A 19,862-nucleotide genomic window follows, 5' to 3' on the forward strand; every position below is an offset into this window, starting at 1 on the left:
TGAATATTTCACTTAGCCTGATATTAAATAAATGAATAAATAAATTAATTCAATAAATAAATAAATAAATAAATAAATAAATAAATAAATAAATAAATAAAATCATATCACGATCTGAGAAGATTGTGCATTTCGAAAGAAATATTTGTGCTTAGATAAGAAAATTTAATTGAAATTATAGCCTCTGTATTTTCTATAGTTTAAAGGTAATGCTCTGTAATACATACTTTACGAGCAAAAGCTTTTATAATGCAGTTGAAGGTAAATGTTAAACCCGGAGCATGTACCTTCTCTCTATTCCTCTGCACAGAACATCCTTCTACTCATCATCTTTCAGCATATCTATTCCACGCCTCTGGAATTCTCTCCCTGACCACGTCAGAGACTGTCGGATAATATCAAAATTCAAATTTAAATTAAAAAATCACATTCTAGTTCGTGGAATTGTTTGTTGAACACATGTCAGGTTGCGCAACTTCACTTTAACCCATGACATATAGTAAATATTGTAACTATGCTGTTGTAAAATTGAAAATTAATATGTAATGTATTTATTATTATTATTATTATTATTATTAGTATTATTATTATTGCTATTATTATTATTATTATTATTATTATTTTGTCAGTTATCAATATCATCATTGCTATCTCTGTTTTCTTTCTTTTCGTTGTATTATCTTGATGAGAGCACTATAATGTACTTTTGACTCTGTTGACCCTCTATACGGCTTTAACTTAATTTGTATCATTTTCATCAGTGTTTGTATTTCTTTTTTGTATTTATATGTGCTATCTGGTAGGATGGAAGAGAAGGCCTTATGGCCTTAATCCTGTCAGATTAAATAAATTATTATTAATATCATTTACAATCATAAAGTGTGTAACCAACGTCTTTGAGAATTATACAGTTTAAAGGTAAAGTAAAAATATAAGTATATTCATACTTAACATCTCAAGTTTTCTGGGCAGCTTGTAGTTACATGTGGAAAATTATGTTCCACGGTACGGTTACAATAATCAACTCAACGCCTGTGAATATCCACTACAGTTCAAAAGAGACGTTAAACAACTATAATTAGAATCAAAATATTGTCGTTCATATAGGTCTATAGCTTCTGTAGTTAGTCAAGGAATGTTAAATAAAGAAGTACATTTACAGTTACCATCTCTTCTCTGTATGATGTTTGTGTTTTGAAACGCTAAATAAAGAAATACAGGGATTATAATTTAAATATGTCCCGCGCCGTGGCGTCGTTGACTAAGGCATCTTGCCTAGGATTCGCGTTACGGAATGCGCGCTGGTTCGAGTCCTCATGGGGGAAGAAATTCTCTAATGAAATTTCGGCCAGTGTATGGGACCGGTGCCTACCAGCATCATGATGCACTTAGGGAGCTAAGATAGGTAGCGAAATCCGGTTGCGAATGCCAGCTATAACGGCTGGGGGGATCATCGTGCTAACCACACGATACTTCCATTCTGGTTTGATGATCGTCCACCTCTGCTTCGGCATGTGGGCGTGAGGCCAACAGCCGGCTGGTCGGTCTAGGCCCTTCACGGGCTGTAGCGCCACGGATTATTATTATTATTATTATTATTATTATTATTATTATTATTATTATTATTATTATTATATTCACCGTGCACACGCCTGTCGCGTTTTGACTAACCTATCAGAGACGAACTAGCAACTTACGGCTTACACCGAGTCTGCTAAATTAAAATGTTATTCTTATCTTGTAGATAGATGATGTTGGAAATACTGCCGCTCTCGTTGTGCCAAACAAAGGTTGCATATATATTGAAAACATTATTGTTTACTATAAAAATATTTGAAGCTCGGCCACTGCAATGATTTTAATTTGGAGCTGTATTTTTTTGTTCATTTCCTCCACTGTATGGGGTTTTGTTTCATACGTTTGTCCTTCAAACTATCCCACAAGTAAAAGTCACGCCCCAGAGCCAAGGAGGCCACACATTAGGCCTATCAGTAAACATTGTCATGAAGCGCAACATTTCGCGGCTTTGGAATTCAGTGCTGTTTGGATAGTAGTTGAGTCCTGTTGAAATCAACTTTTCAGTCTCTTCTGTCTTCGTTAATCGAAAAATTGTTTTAGAATTATTTCATTGTAGTGTTGCAAATAATTTTTTTAACCAATGGCGAGTACTTGACGTCATTCACCCGTATGAAGCCAGTTATTAAACCAATTTACCGACAGAGTCGTTGTCCAGAGTGCGCCATAGGAGGCTGGTCTACACTACACCCGCGATGAGATGAGATTTGTTGGGATGCCACAGAGGAACCGGAGCTTCCCGGAGAAAATCCCTGTGTTACCTGGACTATGGGCTTGCCCAACAAAAGTTATAAATCCGGGGTAATGTCTCTACAGGGTGTTAAAAATAACGTTTACAACGTTTCAGGGATGATAGAGGAGGTAAAAAAAACCTCAGTTTTAAGTGACAAAACTTTAGCAGATGCTCCGTTTTGCCGGTAGATGGCCTGAAGGGTAGATGGCTTCACTTCCATCACAACACACACTGGTTAGTTCTGCTAGTACTGCTGTGTCTGCAACAAGTTAAAAAGGGTCATCACGGTGTCAACGAAGACTTGCTACGACAAGTAAGTACGTTTGCGTTCTACTATCAGTGCTCGTGCCTCAGCATACCTGCAATTTGAAACATTTGTGTTTATATGACGGTTTCCATTTGTTGTAGTGTACTGTACAAACTGATGCATCACAGATGGCTTACAGACATGCATCATCTGTATGGGGAGACACGTGGGAAAAGCCTAGCAGCACGGCGCACTTACACAGAAAGGATTCCGATGAGGAGGTTACCATCTCACGTTTTGTTTCAAGAAATGAGGAAACGTGAGACCAACCCGACGAGGAGCTGGGAGGCCTTGCAGTGTGCGACATGTTGCGTTTGAGGACCGCTTGTTGGAATTGTTTGAAAAAACTCCTAGCACCAGTACGCGTTCCGCAGCTAGGACTCTCAACACCTCTCATGTCAATGTATGGAACGTCGTGCATGAGATGGGGTGCAGCCATTCCATTTGCAGAGGCTGCAGCACTTGACAGCGGATGACTTTCCCCGGCGCGTGAACTTTTGCTAGTGGTTCCTGCAGCAAATGGTAGCTACCCCTGACTTTCCAACATTTGTTTTGTACACCGATGAGACGACTTTCACAAAGGAAGGGATTTTCCACAGCCATAACAGTCATGTTTGGGACTTCGCAAATTCGCATGCATAGTTAGTGAGTCGGTATCAACACCGATTTAGCGTAAATGTATGGGCTAGAATTGTGCACGACCATCTTGTAGGGCCTTATCTGTTGCCTAAAAGCCTCCGTGGTGGTAATTATTGTTTTTCTAGGCGACGTCCTATCAGAACTTTTAGAAAATATCCCATTAAACATCAGAGAACGAATATGGTTTCAGCATGACGGTGCCCCTCTACACTTTGATCGTCGTGTCAGGAACAACCTAAATGCTATATTCTCCGATCGTTGGAGTGGCAGGGGTGGGCCGGTATCGTGGCCACCTTCATCACCGGACCTAACCCCACTTAATTTCTTTTTGTGGGGAGACATGAAACTTCTTGTATATGAGACACCGATCGATATGGCAAAAGACTTAGTTGCTCACGTTGCTCAAGCTGTATATGTTATTCGAGACAATGTTGGCCTTTTTGAGAGTTGGAGACACTCCATATTACGAAGGCATCAGTTGTGCAATGCCTTCAATGAACGGCAGTTTGAACACCACCTCTAAAACGACAATTGGTCTCGTTCCTTATGGATTATACTAATACTTACGCACACAATAAACGGCGCATCTGCCAACGTTTTGTCACTTACAAAAGATGTTTGTTTTTACCTCCTCTGTCATCCCTGAAACGTTGTAAACGTTATTTTTTAACACTCTGTATAAAAATGTTGGACGAATTCTCCTTCCACTAAACACAATTTCAGATCATGTAGCGATGTCTGATGGAGGATGATTGGTTCCTCTGGATGTCAGTAATATTTGTGGTGGCTGATTACACTCACATTCAACTGAAACCACGACTAATTGGAAAAAATGTTGTGGGTAGGCTATATTATTCCTCTTTCACTTAATTAAAGAAACTTTACAAAAAAAACTGGATCTCTTGGTTGTAAAGTTTACAATTCTGTAATGCAGTAAGCTTTAGTCCAGTAATTTCACAGCTGTGTGTGTCGAAAATGCTATTATATCCAGTTGTTGCGCTAATTTCGAAAGTTTGCTAACCGCTTTAAGTTTTCACAAATTTGATCTACTTCATCTCCTATCATTACTTTACGTTTGCATCTGCGATTTTTGTCTGAAACCGATCCTGTTGTTTAACACTTTTTAAGTAACAGTTTCATTCCACGCTCTGAGTGGACCCCTGCGTTCCCACGGAACGTGCAACGCCTGTTTTAATTTAACAGTCGTGGTTACTCCACGCCGCCGGTTCCTACTTGCTGGAAAGCGTGGTCCGTTCAGTCGAGACGCGGCTAAAAATGTGTTGTTAAGTGTTTAGTTTTAACGAATGAAATTGTTCGTTTCTTGCAACGAAGGAAACACAGGAGAAGGAGATCGTGGGTTAGGCAGTGGACACAACAAAGCAAAGCATTGGGAGCTTCCACATTTATTCAAGAAGACCTTAAAAATAGTTAAAAATGACAGATGTGCTGTCTCAAGTTTTGTTAAAGCGAGTTTGACCTCTAATAACAAAACGTGACACAAGTATGTGGCAACCAATAGCTGCCAAAACAAAATTAGAATGTCGAATGAAAGAGTTCATTTTCATAAACCAAGCAACTTTAGGCTTACAAATCTCATCGGTAGACCTTCCTGATCTCTCATTCTCAGAAAGTTTCTCAGAAATTCCATTATAACTTCCTTCGGTCTAAATGCTGGTATCTATGTTAGGGTATCAGATATTTTTAGCCACTGTTGCCCCTTATCACGATCCCGGTACTCGTTCAATGCTGGATTGTAAGAACAGGTTTGATCTAGTATAGGTCAGTTCCAAATTTCGTATTGTATTATTGTCACTAAATCTAAAAGAAGTTTACAGATATCTTGCTTTACAAAAGCCAGGCAACTCACTACTGAAAATCAAACATGTCTGATCCCGTCAAGACCGAATTGTGAGCCGTTTGACGTCATAGAGAAGCTTACTACACCGGGTAGTTGTATGTATGTATGTATGTATGTATGTATGTATGTATGTATGTATGTATGTATGTATTCACACTGCAAATGGGTAGTGGTAGTGGCAGTGGTAACTAATTACACTCATTAATGACAATTAATAATAAACATAATTAATAACAAATTAATAATACTAATGATAATAATAATAATAATAATAATAACAAGGAAAAATTAAATGAATCATGATCACTTAAAATAACACCTAAAGTAAATCTAATTTGTATCTTAACCCTAAGTTCGAACTAAGACCCACGACTATGATGTGCACAAGTACCTTTCAGCACTACACTCATTTCGCTGTCAACTCACTCACTGCACTGGAACTACGACACATTTCACTGATTCTATCCTGATTTCACTAACACTTCAAAAACATTTCACTGTTCAAATACTTTACACTGCCACTATAAACTATACTTCACTGATACAAACAAACTTTACTTACACAGCACACTTTACTGACACAACACACTTCTCCACTGATACAAGACTTAAAATAACAAAATATCAATTACACCCTTTAAATAATGTGTATAATATACTGCCGTCTATTAGTAAAGTCTTTAAGCCTATTTTTAAATAGATTTTTGGTTTTTGGTAAAGCCTTTAGTAAGTCTGCAGGTAAAGCATTCCAGTCCCTGAGAGTACGATTGAGAAAAGAAAACTTTCCAGTTTCCGTCCTCTGTGTTCTTTCCCTCAATTTATATGAGTGGTCGTTCCTTGAAGAGTAATTTGGCGGCTGCAACCTATTTTTCTTTCTCTCCAGGCAGGCTACCTCTGTATGTTTTGACCATTGCGCATAATCGAATTCGCGTTCTCCTGTCCGTGAGTGTGTCCCATTTTAATGGTGAATTATTACGACAACGCTTGAGAGCCCGTTTTTTTATATTTTCCAGTGTCTTAATATGTTCTAATCTGTAAGGATCCAAACATGCAGCACCATATTCCATTACTGGACGAAATAATGATTTATATGCAATCTCTCTGGATTTATCAGAACATTTTCTTGCTTACGAAAGCGTAATTGACAAAAGCGTTTCACGCCCCGTGAGATAACTGCATGATATCTTGGTATAAATTCATTTGAGAACGGCGAGCGCAATCATGATTGAAATATACTTCGCAAAATAATACACGTTATTCAACCTTAGACATCTCATTCTGGTAGAATGGCTGATGGAAATCAAAATATAATCGTAATGTCATCATGCCCTGACCTCAGCCGTCCCCGGTTGGTTAGCTGAGATACAAAATGGCGAGTACACGGGAAAATTTAAATTGTAAGCTCTACTTGATTGCAATTTCATTGTCTGTGAGCAATCTCCGTGGTTTAAAGGACAGTTAGAACTTAGTATGAAGCATGACATTGACAGAAATAGGAATGTGTAATGACATTCAGTTGTGGACAGGCTATCCATGATGTGACATCTGTTAACATTGTTATTGTAATTGTCCCTTTACATCTGAAGGTTTTTGTGATAAATATGAGTTCATCGGCAAATTTTAAGAGAATTATTATTAGGCCGATCACGTTTTTGAACAGTTCACAGTAAAGGTAGACTACAATGTATACAGTTTTATTGAAAATTGGTCAATATGGAACTGAGTTGCTTCATGATGACAGACTTACATGTCACAGATATTTACATACGGTGTACACTGTTTACCAAAGTCGAGAGTTGGAATAAAATTACTCAGCGTACAAGGCAGGAACAATGTCAAGGATATGGCGGCAAAAAATATGGCGCATGTTTAAAGAGTTTATTGAGAAATAAATAACTATATTCTATTTTTTCTTTCTCTTTCTTTGTCTGCCACTTGTGTACGGATGGAAACATCACAACTCGTCAGAAGTTGTCTCCAGAACCTGTTAAGATATTATGCAAATCTCTTGAGTTGGACTGAGTATTCGGTTACAAGCGGTACTGTGTGTCTTAGTATGGATGTTAATAAACTAATAATACAAACTCTTAACAGTTGAAACCATATTGATGTCTAGAGCTAGAGCTAATATGTTTCAGGTAAAATGTATGTTGTATTTAGTTGAATATAGATTAAAATTGAAGCATATTTTTTCCGAAGTAGATATTTGCGCAGTAAATGTTATATGTAGCCTACGTACTGTAAATGCATATAAAGACTATAAAGGAAATGAAATCCCTACTTTAATACTGTATCAACACTTATTTCTGCCTGTTTTGCCCATATATGTATTTTTTTAATGTTGTGGGATTTAATCGATTAATCTAATAGATTAATCGATAAATTTCTGTTGTAAGATTAATCGATCAAAAATATTTAATTGAATAATCGAGTCGATTAAAATTAATCGGTTGTAGTTGAAATTATTATTATTATTATTATTATTATTATTATTACTATTATTAGTTTGTTAATACAAACTCATATTAAAAATTCCGACAATATTTCTCTCTCGGGAATTGCTTACTTAAAAGCACAATAATACTGTTATTTTCTAACTGTAAAGCAGGTAAAGTAGGGAAAATCTTTGCACAAACACTTCAGAAAGAGATGGAGATATGAGGACAGTGACCTAGTCTACCTGTATTGAAAGTTGAGACACAATGCGAAACCCTTATTAAATGTTATGGTTTTCCAAGAAAACTTCCGCCTTGTTGCATGTCAGCTCATATTCCTAGCATACGAAATACATACTTTTCTGGGATTCGTCCCCTCATCCCTTTTAAAATAGCCATGTCTACACTGTGTGCAAGTGAGAGCGTAACTACCTTCTTCTCTTTTTAAAATCTGGTAATTAGATTACAATAGGGGCCAGTCTTCTGTTTCGACCGCTGTGGTCTTGCAGTTTCAGTTACTGTACTGAGGTTGTATATGAAGGTTGTGTGTTTAGTTTGATAAAGAAAAAAAAATCAGTTGTCTGTGGTTTCCGAAAAGTGTAAACTCCATTATGTCATATGAGAATTTGAAAGGTAATCTCGGTGAAACGTTTGGATTTAAATTGAACGATCGTGAAGAAGTGCTTGACAGAAAAAAAAGTTTTTTCGTGTGTAGTGATGCAGGAAACATTGTTACTAAACGTAGAGCGGCACTTAATTCGGAGGATGTGAATGCGCTTACATGTTTAAAATCATGGATGAAGCAGTATTAACTAGGTGAGGCGTTATACTTTTTGTTATTTATGTTTGTCTCAAAAATTCCCGGAGAAATTGATGCAGTAAATTATAAGCTGATAATAAATATGTTAGTAAATAATTAAAATAATTGTTTTGTAATATAACGATACAATATATACAGATATACAACATTAATTTAATACTTATGCTTATTACCGAACACAAGTTAAATTTAACAATTTTGTGTATTACAGTAGGGCCTACATTAAAACATTTTTTCAACTCCATCAAAACTCGATTAATCGATTCAAATAGTTAATCGATTAAATATTTTGATCGATCAACAGCATTAGTATTTGTGTTAGTTAACCTATTGTGCGATGAAAGCCTAACACTTGCTCAGATACTTTGTATTTCAATAGCATGAAATTCACTGCATTTCGACACTGGTAATAGTTAACTTCTGAAATGAGTGTACAATAATCGACAGCCTCCCGTTACATAGACTAACAGTACCACGGTTTGCCCCTACTTTACAAAAATAATTACGCAGCAATACAATGTTAAGGAAATTGGGGCTATGACGTCTATATTCCGTCTTTAACGTCAATATCCAACGAAACTGCGAAATAATATTAGTTACCAGTCATCAACGATAACTTCTTGTTGATGATAATATTATTTGGGAAATTATTTAATTAAAAAAAATTGGGAAATGTTCTCAAGCACGTAGAATAATAAGTTATAAGTATACTCGGTTCGTTTTGAGATAATTCTGTTATTGGTGATACATCAGAGAAAGTCAACAAGGAAGACGATCTAAAGAAAGAACAAGCAAAAAAAGAATGGGGGAACTGTCATTAAGCAAATTTTCACCAGTTGATGTAGGAGTTATCCGTGCTCCTATATCAGATATGGACCGTGCCAGAGATTCTCCTCTAAATCTACTGGCAGTGATAATGGAAGTGTTGAGAATGACATGTACGTATAAGCTCTGCAAGCACATATTCCGTAATAATTGTGTAAAATATACCCTAAGGCAGAATTAGTATATTACTTCTGTACAGATGTGAAAATAATAAGGGTAACATGCATTATTTTAAATTCGCAGAACATCAACTTAAATATGCCAGCGCCGAAATTGGCCATGCCTGACCATTTCATAATACAATATAGAGTCTTGCATTACAGGCCCTTTGTTCGATTCAAGTTTGTCGAGTATGGCGAAGTTCGATATTCGCCGATGTTCGCTCTGCAGAAGAAGGCCTGTCTTGTTTGTTTCGCCTTGTTATAAAAATATTCGCAGTCTTCCACTCATGTTTTAACCGCTTAAGGATTTTAGCACAGATCTTGCGATTAGTTTTTCATATAAAATAATATAAAGTTTTTAACGTCTTGATTGCCTCTCTCAAGTTAGAACATTGCAGGACACTAATACAAGACTCCTTCTATGAGAAACTGAACTGTGTCTTTTGTGCTGTTCTTCTAAGAACTCCTTCGGACGCACTAAATAAAAAAATATGCCCGATAAAAATTTAATTCCTGTAGTTCAAATTGGAAGCTGGAGAGAGCCTTAGAATCAGGAAAAGTTAGAAAAGTATGTCTCAGAGGGGGTATCAAATATCAGTAGGTATATTAGGATTGCAAGGTTGTCAACTTATCACGGATGTAAATGTAAGCAATATATTGTAACTGGCGTGCGTTCGACAAATTGTGCAATTCGAAGTGTCATAGATGTTTGTGAGGAAAAAGAAGTAAAAGAGTTGTAATACATTGTTTATGAAAAAACCAAATAAAGAAGTACAATTTGGGATGATGGTGTACTAATTCTCTCTATTTAACATTTCCTAATAATTAGAATTGGCCAATAACTTCATTGTCCGGACAATGTGTGATAATACACTAATGTATCTCTTCATCCGAAGTTTATAGTAGTGGACTTTGGTCTTTGACATAAATCTCCGACCATTAAAGTTACTTGCTCAGTGTTGCCATATTTAGCGATAAGTCGCTAAATCTAGGGAATTTTGAATCAGTCTCGGCGACAAATTTTGTAAAATAGGATTAGCGACTTTTCTCCTGATTTTTATGTTCTTCCATTTTTATTTCTTTAAAGTTAAAATATTCAACTGAAGTCATGCGCTTCTTAGTTTTAGAAGAGGCATGGGTGCATGATTGATACGTGAAAACCCTGATCACATATATTTGTGATCAGTGATCAGGAGTGAGAGACAATGATTCAATGATTCCCATGGGTTAGGTCTCTCTCTCAATGCTACTGTTCCAACACACATAAACGGTGGCAACTTTGACACGTGACGAGTCGCGACTTGCAGTTAATGTAATCTTGGTTGTTCCCCGCAACGCGGAGATTTTTCACTCCGAACTGATCCTGGCAGTTGAGTTTTGGAATTTTGTGCCGATAGTTCTTGTGAAGCAAATCAGACTGTAGTTTTGTAGTTTTACTGGTTTTAATATATCTTAATATATATTTTAAAAGTGTTAGATTTCACAAAAAATTTGTGGTCAAAGGCTTAGGTGAAAATTTCCACACTTACAATTAGCCAGAAAGTGCAGTGTCAATGACTGTATCAAGTACAGTGTATTCACAATCAGCTGTTCCACAGCCTACCATCTTAACATCACAGCCGTCAACTACACAACCAGACTTCACAGAAGAAGTGACGACGAGGAAATTATATTTTTCTCCGCATATGTATGTTTTTGTTATTTTTATTTAGTGATATTTATTATTATTTTATTATTTTATTATTATTATTATTATTATTATTATTATTATTATTATTATTATTAATTTTTAGCGACATTTCTGGGGATTTTTTTAACTAACTTTGGAGAAATTAAGCTACTTTTTGCTGATTGTAGGGCGATATGTTGGCAACAGTGTACTTGCTAGCAATAATGAAAAATGACGTTAATAACATCCCAATAGTGCCCTTGCCATTCTCAAATAAAAAATCTTGACCATAACCTATACATATCTTCAACTCTTTCGCACAATTTATTATCCGTTATTTCGATTGCTTTTCGAATTGGAAGCATAAGCTTAGTTTCACTGAAATCCCGAAAGTAAAATTCACTGATTCAATAGCGGCTTACAAAATACCGTCATTTCACGATACAAGAACAATTTGTATTATCTTAGGATATGGCAGTTTTCGATTGTTAGTCTAACGGCAACATCAATCTAGTCGAGTGTTAGTGCTTTACTGTTAATCCAAGTGCTTCCAATGTGTCAGTCAATTGTTTGCCGTCTTATTATAATTTTTTGGCTTCATTGTGTTTACAGTAAATAATATACATCTGAGTGATCTGTATTTTATATACCGTGTCCTGAAAGTACAGCTGATTACCTGCTAACTTGAGCATAAATATCTTCTGTTATTTTGCTTCCATGACCATTCAGAGATAAACTATTCTAATGGCGATAATTGGGGTATTCGCACGCGGTTGTGCTTCCCAATACTGATCTTGGGTTCCAATATTCAATTCAGAAAAAAAAATGATTCTAACAATAAGTGCCTGTTTTGTGGTGAATTCGGTGCAGACAATGAACTCTGGTATCGTTTTGTCCTGTGTTCAGGATGGATTCACTCACATTGAAGTAGTATGAAACTCCTCAAAATTTAATTTGTGATATTGCCAATCCATATGAATGAAAATTTAATGTTAGATTTCTCTCATTTTTGCATATTGTTGCGAAATGTTGATTCTATACATATTAATACATATTCCAATTTTATTGTGCTTGTATCTGCGTACTACTACCATAACTGCCTGCGTTCCATTTCCTTTATCATCATTAGAAAAGAATGTTGTTTAGAAATACATCTTGTAACTTTTAAATATTATTAGAATCTAATTGTTTTATTATCTCTGAAAGTTTCAGACTTACATTAAAATTATCTTGCAATTTATAAAAATAGGAAGTTAGGTGCGTGCAATTACGCCACTCTCCTCTAACAGAAGAAGAATAGGGTAAACTATATAGTCATTGGCACCTGTACAGTGATTGGCACGGTTTTGCTTCCGGGACTTATAATAAGAATTTGATTATAAAGTGAAACCACTGGTCAGTGACACGTGTAGAGTTAATCATTTGTTTATGTTTTGATATCTGAATCACTAGCCTACAACGCTCTGTTTCCTATCATTGTGGCTTCACAGCCTTTAATGTGTCGGATTTCGATTTGATATGCTACTTCTTAAGATGAGTGTTCAGGAATTGGTTTGACTTTCTATTTTATGGACTGCAATAAAAACAATATACAAGATTTTAATACACACAAATGATATACGGAATGTGTATCTCACGATGTATATTAAAGAATCATACCATTCGACCATTGTTGTTACGAATAACAGAGGTGCCAATAACTGTTCCTCGAACGTAGTAATATGGCTTTCAAAAGATTGGGAAGAACGGTTCTTAAGAATCTGACATATCATCTGCCAATTTTGGTACTATTTACGCAAAAGTCCAAACAATTTTATAGCAGTGCTACTAAATGTCATTTTATTTCGGACTTTCACTAAGTACGTACACTATGAGTTCCATATTTTTCACACCCCTCGGTGTTTTGTTTAGAATGGTACATTGTGGTACTTTTTGAATATGCCTTGAACGGGCTAAATGATTCATCGAATTAAAAGTCCATGGTCCCTTGGGAAAGTGAAGTCGCTACTCTATTTTCTTGATGAACAAGATTACAAGAAAGATATACCCGTAGTATTAATTCCATACTGAACATAACAACTACTGTTTCATTTGACCTCTGGAAAAAAAATGACTATGAAAATAAATAGAATATTCTGTAATTTTAAAAGATTCAACTTTTTTGATAAAATTGTTTGAATTTAGAATGTATTTTTTAATTTAAATATTAGTACATTCTTTTTTTAAATTTAGTTTATACCATTATTTAATCAACAAAATAATTTGGAACACAAGAGGTGTAGGTGCAACGTCTTATTACAAAATGGTTATTTTTAATATCTCAATTTTAAAATTTCTTCAAAATCTGCAGTGAACTACTTCATATGACCAAGACTCAATATGTAAGCACAAAACAGACATCGTAGACTTTGCATTCAATTTTCCATTGTGACTTAACTTTAAACTCGTTTTTCTCAAAATTAGGTTTATTTCACTTACATCTCTTGTGCTTCAGACCCCTCATTAATTGTAAATTATGTCACATCACAAATATTTAAAGTGGGTTAGGTACTATATTTTCTATCACTTCATTACCTTTTTCAACCTCAGATGTCACAGTATTTTTGTATAAGAACGCCATTACTTTTGTTTTTGTAATTGATAATTCAAAATAATTATATTATTTGCACATTTGCAATTTAATAAGCGTCCTTTAATAAGATGAACTTTCGTCTTCTAGATTGCAGCTGAAAAATAATTTAATAATCTAAAAAATAAACTATTCATTAAATTTAGAGTTTGTAGTCGACAAAACTTCAAAACTAAGTTTAATTAATTTGTAATAAAAACACTTACACTTTTTTAAAGTATTATATATATTTTTATTGGGTTATTTTACGACATCTAGCGTCTGAATTATATGAAGGTGATATATATATATATATATATATATATATATATATATATTCCTACTCTATTATTATACAGACCCCAGTTTTACTACCCTCCTGGATGAAGCTAAGGTAAGGGGCTTTTATCATTCTTTGAAATTCAACATCCTTGATGGATTTGAATACGTCAGCCTTGGATATAGCCAACAACAGCCTATGATTCGCTAAAACACCGAGGACGAAAATATGTGGAAAACAATTGTTCGTTGTACAATTATGGTGCTAGATCTTGATCAGGGCCGGGCAACTGAACGCTCCAAGGAGCAGCTGAGAGCGGCTCTTGCTCATGAAATACTACTGCCAGCTCTGTAAAGCAAAATATCTGTGCAGATGCAGACTAAATATTACAGATACCTATCGTGCATGGATATATAATAGGAATCATATTCACTCTCTCAACAATTGATTGACTTCATTTGGGTTTGAAATAAACATGTTTCAAATAATTAGAACATTCGTATTTGAGAAAATGAATTAACACAATCGGTAACGTTTAATAAGAGTACATATTAATATGTAGTCTGAATATTATAATGACGTTCAACTAGGGCATATATGTATGCATACATTATTTTCTTTTTAGTTAATTATTGTAATGTATACCTCTGATTGAAGTTCTGGCTGATATGTAAGTTACATCTATTATCAGGCAGTATATCTCACTTGATGATATGCGACAGAGGAAGAACGATTGTTTGTATACAGCTGAAGTGTGATTACTGATTAGCGTAATATGTTACTAGTTAGCGATGTGTGCAATGATGAAGAAAAGGAACTGGTCACCCTATCCCATTAGTGATGCCTTATTGGTGTCAAACATGAGGTTAAAGAAACGAAGATAGAGTGAATTTTAGCGTTGCTACATTACCTTGAAGAAGAAGAAGAAGAACAACAACAACAACAACAACAACAACAACAGGAAGAAGAAGAAGAAGAAAATAAAAAATTGAACAAGTTTTGGTGGAAATGTGTGATTTGCGGCAAGTAAAAGAAAGCTTGAAGTACAATAGGTGTCTCTCGGCAAAATTAATATTCAATTTTCTTCCGAAGTATCTCATTTTGTAGTTTTGCGGAATATTAATAATATTATTATCAAATAAATGTTAATGTAATGATTCTCAAAATAGTAACTAATGGTGATTAAAATTCATGAAACAACTGAGTGTTTACAAAACTTGTAGGCCACCGGCATGGCTCAGTCAGTTAAGGCGCTTGCCTGCCGGTCTGAAGTTCCGTTCGGGCGAGGGTTCGATCCCCTCTTGGGCTGATTACCTGGTTGGGTTTTTCCGAGGTTTTCCCCAACCGTAATGTGAATGCAAGGTAATCTAATGTTCTCCAACCAGGAAACCGTGAAAGGAATGCGCTTACTATTGTGCCATCTATTGGAGCGAAGTAGATAGATAATATTACCGTTATAACATCAGTTTAAAAAACATGCGCTCTCCAGCATATGTTATTTCCTATATGGAGGGATTAAAAAATCAGGATATTGACAGTGACCTACTTTTGTATCTAAAGTAGTATAAATATGTGTGTATCAGTGTTATCGTTTTTGCTTTGAGAGTTAGCCAATGGAGATACGTGTACCCACGCGTGTGATCTTATGACATCTTATGACATCAACATGCATTCGTAGCTTTACCCAGCTGCGTCTCATTCCCCCGAGACTTTCTCCTGGTTGGAGTACAGTATGGCGAATCCTCGGCCTCATCTCGCCAAATATCATCTCGCTATCACCAATCTCATCGACGCTAAATAACCTAGTAGTTGATACAGCGTCGTTAAATAACCAACTAAAATTAAAAAAAAAAACAAAAACAAAACTTGTAGACTTTGTATTTGAACAAGTCTCACCTATGCTAAGAATATGAGAAAAATACAGGCCTAAATATCTGCCACATTCTAATTATTTACAATAATCTATCTTACTTATTCATACCTAAGCATTACAGTTAAAACACTAACAGAATGCCACATTTCTGTTGCAGGAAATATTTATTCTCATCAATTATTTTAAATCAGTCATTTTCAGAGTACTAATAAGGAAATCTAGTAAACATTTATTTGGTTGATTTACGAGATCTTTGGAGTGTTTTCATTTCAACAAGTTTTTTTTTTTTCATTATTTTCAACAATAGATCTCGTCATGTTCAATCTCAAAGTGCTGTCGTATTGCAGTCATGTATGAATCCATCTCTGACCACGTTACAGATCCAACACCGCGCTCTCAGCTATCTCTCACTAGCGTCTACAGCGCTCACTACTCTTATTTGAAGTTGCCTGGCCCTGCCTGAATAATAAACTGAAAACGATTAATTACATTAAAAATACATTAGTAGTCACGAAAATGTAATTCATGGTAGGATACAGATTTTCCGTGATTGTTGAATCAGTTCTAAGCCCGCTTGTTTTAAAGAATGCAATTAATTTCTTTAGCAAGGAGAACAGGATTTCAAAAAGTGACTAGAAGTTTTCCTTGAACATTCTTGTCTGAAGAGTAGGCTTATAGAAATTTGAATATTATATTATTTTTATAATGGTAAGATTCTGCCGCACAATTTAACACGAGAAATCATAGATTCTTTATTCCGTAAACATACTGTTTTGTTTCAAAGGACATTATTTAAGAATTATGGTTTCTGGACATCCACTACAGTTTCCAGTGACTTTAAATAAAGGGTAAGAATATTGAATAATTTCAAGGAAAAATTATTCCGGAGCCGGGTATTGGTCCCGGGACCCTTCGCTTAGCGCGCGAACGCTCTACCGACTGAGCTACCCCAGGAACTATACAAGACACCGTCATAATTCTTCCTTTTATATCCACACAACTCAAAATAGCTGACAAGAACCCAGAACTCAACTATGAGTGCACACAATACTGTGTGACTTAATTTGTGGCTTTCTGTTAACGTAGACTACCTCCAGTAACGAATGTATTATACAAATCTGGCTTTCAGGTAGTAGCTCCCTGTAAAGCAGGTTTTGAACAATTTCAAGGAAAAATTGTTCCGGGGCCGGGTATCGATCCCGGGACCCTTCTCACAATTCTTCCTTTTATATCCATACAACTAAAATGAGCTGACAAGACGCCAGAACTCAACTATGAGTGCACATAATACTGTGTGACTTAATTTGTGGCTTTCTGTTAACGTACCTCCAGTAACGAATGTATTATACAAATCTGGCTTTCAGGGTAGAAGAATTGTGATGGTGTCGTGTATAGTTCCTGGGGTAGCTCAGTCGGTAGAGCGTTCGCGCGCTAAGCGAAGGGTCCCGGGATCGATACCCGGCTTCGGAACAATTTTTCCTTGAAATTGTTCAAAACCTGCTTTACAGGGAGCTACTACCTGAAAGACAGATTTGTATAATAGTAAGAATATTATTACAATTTATTGTAGCGAGTACCTGTTTATGTTTCCTTCATTGTTAGTTATGCTTTTCCTTTTTAAAAGCGCTGTTTCGTTAAGTTTTTTTTTTATCATTTGTACATTAATTTATTGCTCCGTTAATACCTGGCAACATATTTTCAAATTTTGTTGTTTTTATTAACTTATCTATGAAATAAATGTACCGACAGACAAATGTGAACGAAAATAAAGTTTGGTATACCGTACCATTACATTTTAATTAATTACTTTTCAAGAAAGTGTTAACAACACACTAATTATAGAAGCTCTGAATTATTTGATGTAACCTATATCAATCTTAACAGAAAGTAACTTTCTCTCTTTCTCCTCCCCCCTTCCATGCATCAGGTACTTGATTTTTCGTCATTCTCCTCAAGTTATCTTTTTTTTAAGAAATAGGGAATATAATAAAATAAATACTAATAGTAAGTGTAAATATATTAACTAGAGAAAGTAGTAAAGTAAACTACATTTAAAAACAGCTGGCGTTTTATTTCTGTTCTAGTGTTCCGATAGTTTTTCAAGAACGTCATTGTCGTAGTTATAGGGTTTCTGAGTAAAACATTTTAATTAGCCTACGTTTGTATTCCTTGCGATTTGTTATTAAATTGGAACTCTAAACATTGTACTTAAGCTCCACTATTGTAAATACTACTCTACTCGTAGTAAGATTAGAAATTATTCAAGCCGTATATCTGTCATATCATAATCAATGTTAAGGTACCAACCATTATACTTTAAACCCACTTTACACTTTATGATTGCCCCGGTTATTGTCTTATAGTCTCAATACTATTTGTAGATAGTTTTAAAGGGCCTTTAAATAAAAAGTGACAGTAGCAAATGTAATACAGTATGTATTTCGGCTTTGCGGGAACAGAGATGCCAATTGCCCGAAGTAAGTACGTACTCGCTGAACTGCCGATGTAAAATAATAGATTTGCTCGTCTGGCGACACATCCTCCGAGCTGAACGTTACGTGTTGTTTATTTACTTTAAATTCAGGCAGGCATAAAGCAATTACATGAATTTATACATCAGATTAAAAAAGCACTGTTTGTATAAGCACGTTTGCATTGACCGTTTTGCAGTCCGTGTCTACCCGTTGAAGCTGTGAAATGAAAAATAGTTAAACGGGAATAAAATTGTATAAATACGAACACGATGCTGTAGGCCTACTGTTGAGGTTTGCTCAGCCATCTGATGATTAAATTTAAAGCAGGCTACATTACTTCACACTCTGCATAGGGAACAAAAACATGTTGTATACAAATGTTGAAAGGCACATTGCTACAGTATCAACTTTGCACAGATAGTACGAGTCCAGCGAAATAGAGGAATAGCAATTTTAGTAATTTAGTGTCGATATCTCTGTGGATAGCTCCCCATTCAAGAGGTCCATGGTTCGATTTCTGGCGTGGACGAAGGTTTATCTGCATTCCACAGGACTGTGTACTTTTCCCTTCTATTGGGCTTGTTCTGTGACGCCTCTGCGGTGTCTGTGCACCGTGCTGATCACACAATCAGGTAGGTCCGCCATTTGAAATGAAAAAAAAAAACACTGCTACATAGCAATGTTTCTTAATTCGATAACGAAGAGAGAAAATAAATATAAAAAAGAAAAGGAAATAGCTTAGTCGTTTTTGAGAGCCCTAACTTTTTCTGTTGTGATGTGTTGCGTAACGTCAATAATAAATAAATAATAAAATAAATCAATAAATACTTAAATATATGAAATGTTACCGCTATCAACTGCAAAAATAGGTTCAATATTTTTTTGGCTTCAGATTAAAAAATGTGTTATGTGTTTGCAGTGAAGTTTCCGGTTAGACTTTTCAAACCATTCAGTTCATTAACGTCCTCTGTGGTTTCTATTTCTGGCCGGTAATTTTGAAGTGCAGTACCTATAGAAACACGAATGAATTTGTTTTAACTATAAGTGAGTTTTCACCCGGTGGTGGTAATTACAGGCAAGATAACAATATATTATAAAAACAAGACATCCTGACAGAAAAACTAAAGAAATACAGAGTAGGAATATAAGCAAAACAAGTCAATGACTGCAAATAAGAGAAGGAACAAGAGTATATGTAATCAAAAGCATATAAAACATTAAATAATCTCAGCCATGATGACTAAAAAATTACAGCGTGTCCATAATGCCTGTGTTCGGTTTATATGTAATATCCGTCTCTATGACCATATCTCACCGTCTTTCTATGCATTGCCTTAACTCCGGCTGGCTGACAGATGGAGTTCGCATTGTCTTTCTCTTCTTTATCAGATTTTGCATACATCAAACTCTGAATATCACGATTTCATAATCTATCCACACATCATAATCTGTATACCCGGTCACAACACGACACTCTATTGTCAGTTCCTCTCCACAGAACTTCTGCGTATTCTTCGTCTTTTACAATAGACACTATCCGTTCTTGAAATTCATTACCTACAGATGTTAGGGACTGCCTGACCTTAAACGCTTTCAAGTCAAAAG

General features: G+C 35.5%; 1 non-coding gene across 1 annotated transcript; it reads left to right on the plus strand.

Moving 5' to 3' along the window:
* The first annotated feature begins 17,179 nt into the window (after positions 1–17,179).
* On the plus strand, positions 17,180–17,253 carry TRNAS-GCU (transfer RNA serine (anticodon GCU)). The gene has a single exon. It is a non-coding gene; the product is annotated as a tRNA-Ser (tRNA).
* The last annotated feature ends 2,609 nt before the right edge of the window (positions 17,254–19,862 follow it).

Source organism: Periplaneta americana, chromosome 8, assembly GCF_040183065.1.
Source record: "Periplaneta americana isolate PAMFEO1 chromosome 8, P.americana_PAMFEO1_priV1, whole genome shotgun sequence".
Lineage (NCBI taxonomy): Eukaryota > Metazoa > Arthropoda > Insecta > Blattodea > Blattidae > Periplaneta > Periplaneta americana.